Source organism: Manis pentadactyla, chromosome 6 (assembly GCF_030020395.1).
Source record: "Manis pentadactyla isolate mManPen7 chromosome 6, mManPen7.hap1, whole genome shotgun sequence".
NCBI classification, from domain to species: domain Eukaryota; kingdom Metazoa; phylum Chordata; class Mammalia; order Pholidota; family Manidae; genus Manis; species Manis pentadactyla.
The window spans coordinates 51,153,075-51,169,938 of record NC_080024.1 but is presented as its reverse complement, the minus strand read 5'-3'; positions in this window follow the sequence as shown (position 1 = coordinate 51,169,938).

Below are 16,864 nucleotides of genomic sequence, written 5' to 3'. Positions count from 1 at the left end.
CCAACATCTCTCCACTTCCCCCACCCCCTACTCTTGACAGCTACAATTCTACTCTCTGCTTCTATGGGTCTGCCTGTTTTAGATTCCAAATATGAGTGAAGTCATACATTTGTCTTTTCACTTCTGGCTTGTTTCACTCACCAAAATGTCCTCAAGTTTCATGTGTGTTACTGCAAATGACAGGATTTCCCTTTCTTAATGCCTAAATAATATTCATTCATGTACACACAACACACACACATGTAATATATATGCATATGTATATCTACATATACATTCTTTTTTGGTGGAGTCTTCAGGGTTTTCTATATGTGAAGTTACATTATTTACAAACAGATGATTTAACTTCTTCCTTCCCAGTTAGGAGGCCTTATATTCTTCTTCCTTAGTTTCTCTGGCTAGGGTTTCCAGTATTGTGTTGAATAGAAATGGTGAGCACAGGCACCCTTGTTTCTGATCTTAAAGTAAAAGCTTTCAGTTTTTTTGCCACTATGGTGTTAACAGTGGGCTTGCCATAAATTGCCTTAATTATGCTGATATATATTCCTTCCATAACTTATTTGTTGAGAGTTTTTAATCATGAAAGGATGTTCAACCTTGTTAAATATTTTTTCTACATTTACTGAAAAGGTTGTATGATTTTATCCTTTGTTAATGTGGAATATTACATTTATTGCCTTGTATATGTTGAACCGTCTTTGCATCTTAGGGAAAAATCCCACTCAACCATGCTGTATGAATTTTGAATTACATTTTCTAGTATTTTGTTGAGAATTTTTGCATTTACGTTCATTAGGGATATTGACCCTCAATTTTCAAATGGCCAACAAGCAAATGAAAAGCTGCATAAAATCACTAATCATCAGGGAAATACATCAAAATCACAATAAGATATCCTGTTATGATGGCTACTGTAAAAAAGACAAGAGACAACAAATGTTGGTAAGAATGTGGAGAAAAGGATACCCTTGTATACTGTTGGTGGGAACGTAAATTGTTATAGCCATTATGCAAAAGAGTATGGAGGTTCCTCAAATAATAAATAATAGAACTACCTTATGAACCACTAGTCCCACTTCTGTGCATGTATATCCAAAGAAAATGAAAACATATTCTAGAAGAGGTATTTACAATCACATGTTCATTGCAGCATTATTTAAAATAGCTAAGACCTAAGTGGCAATTGACAGATGAATGGGTAAATATGTATTTGTTACCTCACCATTGTGTCAGTGTATAAGGGACAAGCAAACTCTATTAATATATGCATGTTGTTACAGTGCATTTAAAAAGATCACATTTCTTTAAAAAAGAATAAAGACTTATTTTAATAAAGACATTTTAACACAGAAACAAAGTTTTAAAAATATGAGTTTATGTCTCTTAGTTGTCATTTTAAAACACAATTAAATAATTGTGTAGATTTTTTTACCAGGATTTCTATTACTGAAGTTAAATTCAATTTGTTTATTTTGTAACTGTCATTTCACTCATTTTTACTACAGAAACACTAACAGTAAATTATAATTCTTATTGCATAAAATCACAAAATCAGCTTATATAAGACTTTAAAGAAAAATCCTGTTATAGGAAAAAGTTTCACTATACAACTTATATATGTGTTATTTAAACAATTAACTTCTTAATAAATCCTTTTCATGTAAAGGAGTTTTATGTATATGGCCATTCTGTTAGTAGGTTCTCTTGTAAATTATCAGTTATCTAACGAGTTACCTAAAATGTTCAATTATTTGGATACTCAATTTTATGCAGCAAGTGATCTCATTGTACTGGTAAAACATTAAAAATCAATATAATAAACTTTTGCTATTGTTTCCCTACATTATTAAAAGCTTGTGTTCGAAATATAATGCCCTGAAATTTCAAAGTAAGCATCATCCATATTCTTACTTAGCTGTTAATTTTCTGTGCTACTTATTGATTCTATATATGCCATCTGGTGAGAACAAAAGAAGAAACTGTTTGGAAGCAGCACCCTCATGATGTAGCTCTGTTCCTGTGGAAGTTACTATTCAATTCTACCAAAATGTTGGTACTACAGAGAGGAAAAAAAAAAAAAACACTCCTGCTGAGTAAAAAAAGATGCATAAAATGTGATTTTATATAAACATTTTCATCTCTACAAATTCTGGGGAATCTTCCAGTACAAATGACCTAAAGGACTGATAAACTAACTGTAGTCAAAGTCACTCTGCATAAATACTTATCAGTTATAGTCTTTTCCTTAAAATCCTCTGAGGCTCATTGTCTTTACAGGCAGCGAAAATTTTGCCTGCTCATCTGTTTCATCTGCCTGCAGTACTAACCTCATGCCAAAATTGTTATTGCTGCATAAATTAATGAGTGCAAGTTATTGTAAAAAGTTCTCAAAACTCTATAATTGCATTCGCTTGGGAAAATTATAACCAAATATGTTTTAGACTGGTTGCTTTTCAAACACAACCTGAATGTTGTTGAATATATTTCTGAAAATGTCAAGGTTTGATATTAAGCTTTATTTATTGTGTTAACTGCTTACGATTGGAACAAAATAACTGTATCTCAGTAACAGAGCAATTATGAATCAATTTTGGTATAATGTATTATAGATTAATAGACAATTCATAGATTAACAGATAAAATATCACCTATTAGCCTCTGCATTTTAACAATATAGGAAAGGAAAGAAAAAATGTATCGTGTGCATTATTATATGTTAACATAGTAGATAAATTTGATATAATTCTAATATCTAAAGCCCAGATAGATATTATCAGAGAAGAAATTGAGATTAATCTGAAAAATGACAAAATGATGATAACCTCGTTAGTATGAATATATCCTCAGAAGAAATCAAGAGCTACCCATAACTTCAGAACCCACTTTGACTTTTTCCCTATCTTCATTGTAGTATAATTGACACATAACACTATGTATGTTTAAGATATACAATATATTCATTTTATGCATTTATAAATCATACAATGATCACATTTAAGATTATTCTTTTAGGACACTCAAGTATATGATACAGCATTATTAGCTATAATCACCTTGTTAATCACCACATATCATTTGTACATTAGATCCCCAAACTTGTTAAATCTATAGTTAGAAGTGAGAACTCTTTGATTAGTATCTCCTCATTTCCCTCACTCACCTTCAAACCCTACTAACCACTACTCTACTCTCTGTTTCTCTGAGTTTGACTTTTTTGGATGCCACATATAAGTGATTTAGTCCTACAGTATGTCTTTTTCTGTCTGACTTAATTCAATTTAGCAAAATGTCCTCAAGGCAGAACCCGCTGACTTTCATTCCATTAACTTCCCCATTCAAGATCATACAACTACTCACTCAGCTTAAGTTAAAAATACTTTTGCTCTTTCCTTTACCATATCATCGAAATTTATTCCTTCAAACAAACAAACAAACCCTATTATCTCTTCCTCTTTCTTGGTCATGCAAGATATTCTTGTTGAAACTGGACAATTCCAATATTTTACAAATAATCTTTTGAGTATAGTTGGCTGTCACCTTCAGTGCTGCCATTCATGACAGGTGAGGGAGCACTGTCTTGTCTCCTCCTGGTTTCCCCCCCTCTTTCTGGAATTTGGTTAGACAGAAGGTAGAACTTTTCACTGTCTTTGACATCTCTTTACATTTTTCTATATGCTGTTTCTTTACCTCCTGTGCTACATTCTATTAAGTTTCTTAATATCTACTCTTAGTTCACCAATTCTCAAATGTGTATGGCATTAAATAAAAAATTATTAATATCTATTATGTTTTCCCTACTGTAATATCATATTTATTATATGGATCTATATTACACATACTTTATATATTACACAGAGAGGTTATATTTTAATTGATTACATAGTTATATAACTATTTAGCTACTTTTAAGGATTCCTGATTAATTCATTATATCCTCTTATTAACTAGACAATTATTTTCATGTTTACTCTTTATTTGTAAAAAATTTTGAATGCATTATTTTCTGTATCTGAAAATTCTAGCATATATTTGTAGAGCTATAATTAGGAATATTTCTTCTGTTGTCTTCAATTTGGTACTCTAGAGATGCACATTTTCCTTATAAATTTACTTGAAGAAATTTAAGTCTGTCATGCTTGTCATGATGATACACTATAATACACTTTGTTTAGTTCTGCCAGAGAGGAATCTACCAGTCTTGTTAATTTTAAAACAAACTTCATAGTTTGAGATCTGGGGGGGAAGAGGGTTTTGCAGGAGGTTTTAATGTAGGCTGTAACTCTATGGTTAAGGCTGGCTTCGATTAAAAATTCTGAGAAATGAGTTAATTTCTCCCTTCTTCCTTCCTCTACTCAGTGATAAGGTAACTTCTGTTTTCTTCTAGATGGGAAAGGGGCTATTTCTATATTACCTTTCTCCTGAAAGTTCTGTTCATTGTGTTCCCAGCTTTATGAACTGTAGGCTTTTATATTATTTTTCCAAGTTGGCCTTTTCTTGCTTGAGATTTTGTTCCTTTCCTTTATAAAGTCCATGAAACCAAAGTCAAGTGCAAGATAGTAAATACACTTCGGGCAAAACATATGTATATTGCTCAGTTTACTTCCAGTTAATTTCTGTTTTCTCTTGCTTTCATGTAGATTTTGGCTTTATAAACCCTTAAATTTGTGTCCTGTCTTCAGTGTTTTAAAAATAGTTGTTTCCGGAAGAGCCAAGATGGCGGCATGAGTAGAGCAGCAGAAATCTCCTCCCAAAACCACATATATTTTTGAAATACAGCAAATAAAACTATCACTAAAAGAGAGACCAGAAGATACAGGACAACAGCCAGACCACATCCACACCTGCAAGAACCCAGCACCTCATGAAGGCGGTAAGATACAAGCCGCAGCCCGGCGGTACCCTAGCGCCCCTCACCCCAGCTCCCAGCGGGAGGAGAGGAGTCGGAGTGGGGAGGGAGAGGGAGCCTAGGACTGCTAAACACCCAGCCCTAGTCATCCTCACTGGGAGCGCAGACACACAGTGTGTGTTATGCTGGATACTAGGGAAATGGGACAGAAAAACCTGAGCGGGTCCCGCAGCCAGCGCACCCGGGACAAAGAAAAGTGACTGCTTTTTGAAAGTCTTAAAGGGACAGGGACCCCATAGCTGGATGGAGGCATCCTGGGAGACAGCCCAGCACCTGGAAATCCCAGGGAACTCCCGGAGCCCTAACCCCTGGGCGGCAGCACAGTTCTGAAGACCCTCACTGTGATAAACAGCCTCCCACCTGTTTCCCGTCCAATGCAGCTCTGCCATATTGAAGCAGTAGCCTGAGGCTGGCCATGCCCACAGTAGCAGGGCCTAGATTCTTTCACAGCAGCCAGGCAAGAATTAGAAACCCCGTCTGTGCACAGCTGCCCAGCACAAGCTGCTAGGGGTCGCTGTTCTCCAGGAGAGAAAGACCCAAACCAGCAAGAAGGAATGTTCTCCCAGCCAACACACATGCCAGCTCCCCACAACTACCTCTATCACCATAAAAAGGTGGAAGAATTTGATACAGAACAGACTAACACAGACATCCTGTCCTAAGAAGGAACCTGGGGAGATAGACCTAACCAATCTCCCTGAAAAAGAATTTAAAATAAAGGTCATACCCATGCTGATGGATCTTCAGAGAAATATACAGGAGCTAAGTGATGAAGTCCAGAAGGAAATTACAGAAATAAAACACTCTCTGTAAGGACTTAAGAGCAGACTGGATGAGGTGCAAGAGGCCATTAATGGAATAGAAATCACAGAACAGTAATGCAGAGAGGCTGATGCAGAAAGAGATAAAAAGATCTCCAGGAATGAAAGAATATTAAGAGAACTGTGTGACCAATCCAAACGGAACAATATCCACATTATAGGGGTGCCAGAAGAAGAAGAGAGAGAAAAAGGGATAGAAAGTGTCTTTGAAGAAATAATTGCTGAAAACTTCCCCAAACTGGGGGAGGAAATAGTTGTTCAGACCACAGAAGCACACAGAACTCCCAACAGAAGGGACCCAAAGAGGACAACACCAATAATAAATAATAATTAATATGGCAAAGATGAAGAACAAGGACCGAGTTTTAAAGGCAGCTAGAGAGAGGAAAAAGGTCACCTACAAAGGAAAACCCATCAGTCTATCAACAGACTTCTCAACAGAAACCTTACAGGCCAGAAGAGAATGGCATGATATATTTAATGCAGTGAAACAGAAGGTCCTTGAACCAAGAATACTGTATCCAGCACGATTATCATTTAAATATGAAGGAGGGATTAAACAATTCACAGACAAGCAAAAGTTGAGGGAATTTGCCTCCCACAAACCACCTCTACAGGGTATTTCAGAGGGACTGCTCTAGATGGGAGCACTCCTAAGGCTAAACAGATGTCACCAGAGAAAACAAAATCACAGCAAAGAAAGCAGACCAACCAAATACTAACTAAAGACAAAAAATAAAATCAACTACTCACAAAAGCAGTTAAAGGAAACACAAAAGAGCACAGAATAAAGCACCCAATATATAAAGAATGGAGGAGGAGGTATAAGAAAGGAGAGAAATAAAGAATCACCAGACAGTGTCTATAATAGCTCAATGAGTGAGTTAAGTTAGACAGTAAGATACAAAAGAAGCTAACCCTGAAACTTTGGTAACCACAAACTTAAAGCCTGCAATGGCAATAAGCACATATCTTTCAATAATCACCCTAAATGTAAATGGACTGAATGCACCAATCAAAAGACTCAGAGTAATAGAATGGATAAAAAAGCTAGACCCATCTATATGCTGCTTACAAGAGACCCACCTCAAATCCAAAGACATGCAAAGCCTAAAAATCAAGGGAAGGAAAAAGATATTCCATGTAAACAAAAGGGAGAAAAAAGCAGGTGTTGCAGTACTAGTTTCAGACAAAGCAGACTTCAAAACAAAGAAAGAAACAGGAGATAAAGAAGGACATTACATCCTCAGTCCAACAAGAGGATATAACCATTATAAATATATATGCACCCAACACGGGAGCACCAGCATAGGTGAAACAAATACTACCAGAACTAAAGGAGGATATAGAATGCAATGCATTCGTTTTGGGAGACTTCAACACAAGAATCACACCAAAGGATAGATCCACCAGACAGAAAATAAGTAAGGAAACAGAAGCACTGAACAACACACTAGAACAGATGGACCTAAAAGACATCTATAGAACTCTACATCCAAAAGCAACAGGATACACATACTTCTCAAGCACACATGGAACATACTCCAGAATAAACTACATACTAGGCCACAAAAAGAGCCTCAGTAAATTCAAAAATATTGAAATTCTACCAACCAACTTTTCAGACCACAAAGGAATAAAACTAGAAATAAATTGTACAAAGAAAGCAAAAAGGCCCACAAACACATGGAGGTTTAACAACATGCTCCTAAATAATCAATGGATATATGACCAAATTAAAATAGAGATCAAGCAATATATGGAAACAAATGACAACAACAACACAAAACCCTAACTTCTGTGGGACATAGCAAAAGCAGTCTTAAAAGATAAGTATATAGCAATCCAGGCATATTTAAAGAAGGAAGTACAATCCCAAATGAATAGTCTAATGTCACAATTATTGAAATTGGAAAAAGAAGAACAAATGAGGCCTAAAGTCAACAAAAGGAGGGACATAATAAAGATCAGAGAAGAAATAAATAAAATTGAGAATAATAAAATAGAAAAAGTCAATGAAACCAAGAGCTGGTTCTTTGAGAAAATAAACAAAATAGATAGGCCTCTAGCCAGACTTATTAAGAGAAAAAGAGAATCAACACACATCAACAGAATCAGAAACAAGAAAGGAAACATCACGACAGACCCAACAGAAATACAAAGAATTATTAGAGACTACTATGAAAACCTATATGCTAAGAAGCTCGAAAACCTAGAAGAAATGGACAACTTCCTAGAAAAATACAACCTTCCAAGACTGACCAAGGAAAAAACACAAAATCTAAACAAACCAATTACCAGCAAAGAAATTGAAGCGCTAATCAAAAAACTACCCAAGAACAAAACCCTTGGGCCAGATGGTTTTACCTCGGAATTTTATCAGACCTAATTCCCATTCTCATTAAGGTTTTCCAAAAAATAGAAAAGGAGGGAATACTCCCAAACTCATTCTATGAAGCCAACATCACCCTAATACCAAAACCAGGCAAAGACCCCACCAAAAAAGAAAATTACAGACCAATATCCCTGATGAACGTAGGTGCAACAATACTCAACAAAATATTAGCAAACCGAATTAAAAAATACATCAAAAGGATCATACACCATGACCAAGTGGGATTCATCCCAGGGATGCAAGGATGGTACAACACTCAAAAATCCATCAACATCATCCACCACATCAACAAAAAGAAAGACAAAAGCCACATGATCATATCCATAGATGCTGAAAAAGCATTCGACAAAATTCAACATCCATTCATGATAAAAACTCTCAACAAAATGGGTATAGAGGGCAAGTACCTCAACATAATAAAGGCCATATATGATAAGCCCACAGCCAACATCATAATGAACAGCGAGAAGCTGAAAGCTTTTCCTCTGAGATTGGGAACAAGACAGGGATGCCCACTCTCCCCACTGTTATTCAATTTAGTACTGGAGGTCCTAGCCACATCAATTAGACAAAACAAAGAAATACAAGGAATCCAAACTGGTAAAGAAGAAGGTAAACTGTCACTGTTTGCAGAGGTGGGATGAAAAACCCTGAAGACTCCACTCCAAAACTACTAGAACTGATATCAGAAAGCAGCAAAGTTGCAGGATACAAAATTAGCACACAGATATCTGTGGCTTTCCTATACACTAACAATGAACTAACAGAAAGAGAAATTCCATTCATAATTACATCAAAAGAAAAAAATACCTAGGAATAAAGCTAACCAAGGAAGTGAAAGACCTATACCCTGAAAACTATAAGACACTCTTCAGAGAAATTAAAGAGGACACTAACAAATGGAAACTCATCCCATGCTCTTGCCTAGGAAGAATTAATATCATCAAACTGGCCATGCTGCCCAAAGCAATATGCAGATATGATGCAATCCCTATCAAATTACCAACAACATTCTTCAACGAAGTGGAACAAATTGTTCAAAAATTCATATGGAAACATCAAAGGCCCCAAATAGCTAAAGCAATTCTGAGAAGGAAGAATAATGAGGAGGGATCTCGCTCCCCAACTTCAAGCTCTACTACAAAGCCACAGTAATCAAGACAATTTGGTACTGGCACAAAAACAGAGCCACAGACCAGTGGAACAGAATAGAGACTCCAGACATTAACCCAAATATATATGGTCAATTAATATATGATAAAGGAGCCATGGACATACAATGGGGAAATGACAGCCTCTTCAACATATGGTGCTGGCAAAAGTGGACAGCTACATGTAAGAGAATGAAACTGGATCACTGTCTAACCCCATACAGAAAAGTAAATTTGAAATGGATCAAAGACCTGAATGTAAGTCATGAAAACATAAAACTCTTGGTAAAGAAATAGGCAAAAATCTCTTGGACATAAACATGAGTGACTTCTTCATGAACATATCTTCCTGGGCAAGGGAAACAAAAGCAAAAATGAACAAGTGGGACTATATCAAGCTGAAAAGCTTCTGTACAGCAAAGGACACCATCAATAGAACGAAAAGGTACCCTACAGTATCGGAGAATATATTCAAAAATGACAGATCCAATAAAGGGTTGACATCCAAAATATATAAAGAGCTCATGCACCTCAACAAAGACAAAGCAAATAATCCAATTAAAAAATGGGCAGAGGAGCTGAACAGACAGTTCTCCAAAGAAGAAATTCAGAAGGCCAACAGACACAGGAAGATGCTCCACATCACTAGTCATCAGAGAAATGCAAATTAAAACCACAATGAGATATCACCTCACACCAGTGAGGATCGCCACCATCCAAAAGACAACAACAAATGTTGGCGAGGTTGTGGAGAAAGGGGAACCCTCCTACACTGCTGGTGGTAATGTAAATTAGTTCAACCATTGTGGAAAGCAGTATGGAGGTTCCTCAAAATGCTCAAAATAAACATACCATTTGACCCAGGAATTCCACTTCTAGGAATTTACCCTAAGAATGCAGCAGCCAGTTTGAAAAAGACAGATGTACTCCTATGTTTATCGCAGCACTATTTACAATAGCCAAGAAATGGAAGCAACATAAGTGTCCATTAGTAGATGAATGGATAAAGAAGATGTGGTACATATACACAATGGAATATTATTCAGCCATAAGAAGAAAACAAATCCTACCATTTGCAACAACATGGATTGAGCTAGAAGGTATTATGCTCAGTGAAATAAGCCAGGCAGTGAAAGACAAATATCAAATGATTTCACTTATATGTGGAGTAAAAGAACAAAGAAAAACTGAAGGAACAAAACAGCAGCAGAATCACAGAACCCAAGAATGGACTAACAGTTACCAAAGGGAAAGGGAATAGGAAGGATGGGTGGGAAGGGAGGGTTAAGGGAGGGGAAAAAGAAAGGGGGCATTACGATTAGCATGTACAATGTAGGGGGGGCATGGGGAGGGCTGTACAACACAGTGAAGACAAGTAGTGATTCTAGAGCATCTTACTATGCTGATGGACAGTGACTGTAATGGGGTATTTGGGGGGGACTTGGTGAAGGGGGTAGCCTAGTAAACATAATGTTCTTCATGTAATTGTAGGTTAATGATAGCAACAATAAAAAAAATAGTTGTCTCCTTTATATTCAAGGTTTAATCATCAATCAATCAATTTGAAAGAGATCAGCAAGGTGTGTTGATGATCTTATAACTCCAGTAGAAGCCCATCTGAATTTATTTTTCAAAAAAAAAAGACAACAAAATAACTTGGTTAATCCTATGTAAAGAAAGAGGTAAGAATTATACTCTTGGGTCACAGAAACCCATATCATCCTTATTAGCAATGCATAGTGCATTGAATGAGACAATGATGAATTTATAATATCTGTGTTTTTAGTATTATTTTTCTTGAAAATATAAATATATTGACTCTTAAGTTTTATGCTTTTAAATATCAAAATGCTTATTTTAGATACTAATAAATGTAACTCTATGCTTATTTGTTGTAATCTCTAAAGGAAGCCAAATCCTACTCTACTTTTTCTCTCTACATTTACCTAATTTTAAATTACTTTTTTAATATATCAGACAAGGGAATAGGGAAGTCATGCAACATTTTTGTACATTCTTTTTTTTTAGGTAAAATAACATTATCTAGTCAGAAATATACATATTCCTATAATTTCTTTAGGGTTCCAAGATTATTTTAATATTTTCTCTTTTTCAATTTCTGAAATTGGAAAACATTAAGTGGTAATTATTTTATCAATAGTTAACAAACAAAAATAATTTAGTCGATGTAGTAATGAAAGTGTTGCTACTATTGCAACATTAAAACTGATAAATATGTATCAAATAAATGATCCAGTTTAAGAGATAAATGAATCAACTTAAATAACATATAAGCTCTCATATTTTAATTTTTATAGTTATGTAATCAGGAATATTAAGTAAAGTATCATAACCTGAATAATGTTGGAGGTGGTTCAAGGGAATGTTTTCTTTAATCAGTAGTGTAGAGTTATAATTATAAGTGGTAAAGATATCATTGCTTAAACTGCTTAAGCTGATTACTCATTTCAATTGTGTCAGTATTGTCAGAAACTGACCCAGGAAGCTCACTTTAGGTTGCCTGGCCAATGAGCTAACTGGTACATGACGTTTCTGTCTTCAGCTTGTGAAAGAATTTTATTTGAACTCTGCTTTCCCATACATCAAATCCTCCTGATGTTTTCCAGACAACTACCACGAATAGTTGGCAACTAAACCCATATTGCCTGGGACCCAATTAGGCCACATCTCTCCCTACTGGTAGTAGTGTTTTCATGAATGCCCTTATGAATATATGAATACCATACAGGAGGGTGAAGAAGCAAATACAGAATCTGCCACTGTATTCTCACAGCATATCCCCAGCACACTTCTTTGTGGAATGTTAGGAGGATTTGCACAAGGTATCTATGCTTAGACCACTATATCCAATTTGTGACTAATATTTACCTATTATGTGTATCCATCATTTATGTACCACATTCTAGGTACCAGCTCTGACCATATTATACCAAAGTTGATTAAAATTAAGAGTGGAAAAAGATTAATTAAAGTGCTGTTAAATATTTCTATCAGAAAAGGGATAATTTTTTTCTCCTTAAACCTTGCCTCCTACATCTTAGATAGTATCTACATAACGTGTAGGCAACTATTTGTAAAAAATTAAATTATATATAGGTACCACTAATTTTGCTTACAAAGGTGCCAAGATACAAGATGTTTTACTTTGATTTTCTCTTTTCTACTGATCAGCATATTGTTTTGATATCCTATGGATACAATTTTAGTTACCATAAATATGGCAGGTAGTATATCTGTGTTATAGATGGTATGATCAAAAACATGAAAAGAAGTTAAATTGCTACAAAAGTTTTTTAAAATCTGTATATTTTCTATATTCCAATCCTTTTTACCACCAGATATATACAGATGCAACCACTCCTGTGTCTCAAACTGTTCATTACATGATGAGGTTTCATTCTGCACTGTGAAAGCAACATACATATTCCACTATTTTCAAGAACTATTATTTATTAAGAATGGAAGTACTACAGATAAAAATAGAAAGATAGATGAACTCTGAATTCTACTTAAAGATTTAATATATATTTAGATGCTCAAAAGTAGTGTTGACTATATTTTATTTTCTGGTCAATTCCAAATTGATATAAACTACCATTTAAATATAAATTGCTCTTGTTATTAAGGATGATTTTAAGCATTTTAAAATCTATAAATGACAGTCTCTCTGAACATTGAAATTACCTGTATAAATTTATAAATTTCTTGGGAGAAATATATGGTTCATATAATTTGGAGTGTGTGTGACAATTACATATTTACCTATGTAAAATTTACCAGAATTTTTTTTCATATGGCAATCTGCTGTAGCCTATCAAACTTTTTTTAAGAGTTGACATAACATGCAGGTGACTTACTAGTGGTTAAGAATCTGAGAGTACATATTAATTAGCTAGTCACATGCCATTTATAGCTATTTGAGGTGTACATTATCCCTCTGCCTCCACAGGAACCATTACTGCTCCAAGGGAGGGGCCTACACAAGGCAGCCAGGAGTGTGACAGAGACAGCAGGGACCCACTCTGGAGCCGCAGAGTCCGTCTGTCATAGCAGGATTTTAGCATTTACTTTAAAATCAAATTTCCATTCCAAATGTAATTTCTCCAACCACTGACTCTTGTAACATTATGTATTTTTACTCTGTTGCTATTTCTGAAGCATTTAATGCAGACTAGCTCTGCATCAAAATTTGACTGTAGATGTGTATATGTATTAAATCTGTGGGTACATTAACTCCATGTTATTTAAGAAGATTGGGGAATATGAAGTTACAGGGAATTAGGTAAATATGTAATTGTCACACACACTCCAAATTATATGAACCATATATTTCTCCCAAGAAATTTATAAATTTATACAGGTAATTTCAATGTTCAGAGAGACTATCATTTATGGATTTTAAAATGCTTAAAATCATCCTTAATAACAAGAGCACTTTATATTTAAATGGTAGTTTATGTCAATTTGGACTTGACCAGAAAATAAAATATAGTTAACACTACTTTTGAACGTGAGTGTATATAATAGCATGTGTATAATGTATGTATGTCCATATACACATTAATATGCACCATGTTTATAGACTCATATATATTATGCACACATGTACATTGTGTGCATGTGTCTGTGTGTAAGTACACCAATGTGGACTACAGATGTGGATAACTGTATGTGCATACATATCTCTGTATAGATATATATTCATATATGCATAAGTTCCTATATCTATGCAATTTTTGTGACTAATATTACAAACTCTGTAGTGCTGACTATATGTCCGCCACTGTGCTCTTAGCTATGTAAATGATTTCAACTGGTGATTTTTCCTCTCTCATATGTTCACTATCATTTAACTCATTCTAAAAATAGGACATAGAATAAAAAAAAGTGTTTGAATGAAATTGTACTTGATATATGATTGAGAAGATCAAGAAGGTAATGGAATATATTCAATCAATGCCTCTTAGTTGAAGATAGTTGTTTTTTAGAATTTTTTCCCACCGAATCACTCAATAATATTTCATTTCTACTAAAAATGAAATGAAAAGTGATGCAATCATTTGATGGAATATTTGCTCACTCTGACAGGTAAATAGTCTATGAAGAGAAAATTAATGTTGATTTCATCAAAGAAAAACAGTGTTGAAAATCAGTCAGCTCTCATACACAGCTAAGAAAATGGTCACTGCTTTTCAAGTCATCAAACACTTTCAGTAAATGTCCAAAACTACAGGGTAATCAAAATGTCAACTGGAACCTTTATTTAGGATTTTTGTGGATTTAAAAAGAGAAGTAAGTAAGTATATTTTAATTTCTAGATTTATATACTAGTGTTCAAAAACAAGAGTGAGCAAGCCCCTGATAGCTGCAACTGTGAAGTCAAGGTAGCCCCACAAACTTGTAACAGCCACTTGGGGCTCTCTTTGCTGACACACCCCATAGAAACGCTCAATATTAACACATGACTTCTTTGAACTAGCAACAAATTGGACAGAATCAGAATTTGCTGTATTTTATTAAGGCAGTAGAAAAATTGCAATTCCCAAATTACAAGGGACCTGACTCCAAACTATACTTTTCTAACATAATGGAACTAAAAAATACTAACAGGACTGTGTGAAGTTACCTCTCTATTCATTAGCACAGCTTTCTTCATTCAGTACAGTTCTATCTGACACATATTGTATACACTAAGCATACAAATTTGACTGAAACATAGAGATATATTCTTAATTACTCTTATATTAAGATATAGTTAACATAAAGTAAAATATACCAAGATTCTTTTCAATGAACTCGACTATTGATTACACCTGTGTACCCACCAGCCTTGTAGTTGCCTATAAAATCCTAAATAGTATTTGTCAGTATAGCCCTATAAAAAAATGTCTGACTGAGCAGAATTCCTGAAAATTCTCTTAAAATATAAGTTGTAGTCCATATTATTTATAATTATTTTGTCTAATAATATCAATTAATTGTATTATATGAATTTCTTGGAATTCCTACTATGTGCCAGACAAGCACTTAAAAAAAAATAAAGCTAAAATAAAAAGTAAATATCTTCTTGAGGATTTAACTAAGGCTGGCAGATATACCCACACTTATAATTGTCTCTTTTATTTGTTACAAAAACACTTAGAAGGAAGATCTGACACATGATGGCTAGCCAGAGAAACTGATGTTTCAATTCATTCTTGAAGGATTGATAAGAGGTTTGCTTGATTAAGTTTCTTGAAAATCCCATGTTTTCAAAGACTCTTAGGAATTTGCATGTATTCCCCCCCTTAATTTGTTCAAGTGATTTGGTATTAGTTAAGGTTTTCTATGTATAATATCATGTCATCTGCAAACAGTGACAGTTTTATGTCTTCCTTTCCTGAACATTACGTATATACCTAATTAAGCACTGCTGAAATAAACCTAACCAAAGAAGTTAAAGACCTGTACTCTGATAATTATAAGACACTGATGACATAAGTTGAAGGAGACACAAATGGAAATTTGTCCCACACTTATGGATAGGAAGAATTAATATTATCAAGGTAGCCATCCTTCCCAAAGCAATTTATAGATTCAATGCAATCCCTATCAAAATATCAATGGCATTTTTCAATAAACTAGAGCAAGAAATCCTAAATTTTTTTTTTTTGAGCAATAAACGGATTTTAAACTTTATTTCTCTCTGACTGATTTCAGTTTTTTTTTTGTTTTTTTTTGTTTTTTTATTATTGAAGGGTAGTTGACAACAGTATTGCATTACATTAGTTTCAGGTGTACAACACAGTGATTCAACATTTATATACATGATAATTCTAGGTACCAGGTATCACCATACCAGGTTGTTACAATATTTTGACTATATTCCTTATGCTATACATTACATCCCGGTTACTTATTTATTTTACAATTGGAAGTGTGTTTATACATATATATATATGTATATATATATTTTGTGAGGGCATCTCTCATATTTATTGATCAAATAGTTGTTAACCACAATAAATTTCTGTATAGGGGGGTCAATACTCAATGCACAATCATTAATCCACCCCAAGCCTAATTTTCGTCAGTCTCCAATCTTCTGATGCATAACGAACAAATTCTTACATGGAGCACAAATTCTTACATAGTGAATAAGTTACATGGTGAACAGTGCAAGGGCAGTCATCACAGAAGCTTTCGGTTTTGTTCATGCATTATGAACTATACACAGTTCAAATATGAATATTCATTTGATTTTTAAACTTGATTTATATGTGGATACCACATTTCTCTATTATTATTATTTTTAATAAAATGCTGAAGTAGGTAGATACGAGATAAAGGTAGAAAACAGAGTTTAGTGTTGTAAGAGAGCAAATGTAGATGATCAGGTGTGTGCCTGTAGACTATGTGTTAATCCGAGCTAGACGAGGGCAATAAACATCCATGTATGCAGAAGATTTCTCTCAGAACATGAGGGGGGAGGTTCTAAGCCTCACCTCTGCTGCTCCCCATTTTCTCACCAGATGGCCCCCTGCGACTGTGCCTGTCTTAGGTTGTTCCTCCCTTGAGGAATCTTACCCGT